The sequence below is a fragment of the Diaphorina citri genome, unplaced genomic scaffold (assembly GCF_000475195.1).
Source record: "Diaphorina citri unplaced genomic scaffold, Diaci psyllid genome assembly version 1.1 scaffold30398, whole genome shotgun sequence".
In the NCBI taxonomy this organism is placed as follows: domain Eukaryota; kingdom Metazoa; phylum Arthropoda; class Insecta; order Hemiptera; family Psyllidae; genus Diaphorina; species Diaphorina citri.
Genome location: NW_007407735.1, coordinates 1 through 677, shown reverse-complemented (window position 1 = coordinate 677; position 677 = coordinate 1). Strand labels below are relative to the sequence as shown.

The window sequence follows — 677 nt, the reverse complement described above, 5'->3', positions numbered from 1 at the left end:
GTTGCCCGCCTCTCTCCCCTGCCAGAAGTAGACCACACATTGAATGTCATCTTCCTCTGTGTTATTCGTACCGCCTTCCTCTTCCTCCTCGATAGGAACCCAATATCTGAAACCAAACACAATACATAAATGAAATTATCAACCTGAGTGGTGTAGTGGTTAGCGCGGTGGATTTCGGATCTGGAGGTTGGTGGTTCGAGTCCAAGTCAAGTCGTAAAATTTAGCGTAGTACATTAAGCAGGGAAAGACATTTGTGACGAGCATTTATGCTTAACACAATTAAAATTCCTTTTTTCCTTACATCCATTAAATAAAGGCAAGGTCTTTTGATGTAAACCTTGTGTATTATGCTGTTAAACTCATAAAATACACGAGACCTTGTAAAGGGATTTTTTACTCTTTTTAGTCTCATTCGAGCAGGATAAACAAGGTATATTCTAAGTTCCTTAATATTAATAATTCGATTAATTTTGTGGGTAATTAATATAAGGGAAGTAAAAAAAAGGTTGGATGAGACCTCAACCTTGAGAATCCTGCCACCACACCCGCTGCCAGTCCCAGTCCAAACTAGTCCAAAGAGAAATTTCGTATGATGACTGAATAAAAGCCACATAATAAATTCCGGCTATAATTTACCTGCACAGGAACACATAGCAATCTCCACTATAGAAGTGCCC

The 677-nt window shown here is 39.1% G+C and overlaps 1 long non-coding RNA gene across 1 annotated transcript; it reads right to left on the bottom strand.

The window, feature by feature from the left end:
• Positions 1–12: 12 nt before the first annotated feature.
• LOC113473424 lies at positions 13–677 on the bottom strand. Its single transcript, XR_003395401.1, has 2 exons — positions 637–677; positions 13–106 (listed from the first exon to the last, which is right to left on the bottom strand). It is a non-coding gene; the product is annotated as an uncharacterized LOC113473424 (long non-coding RNA).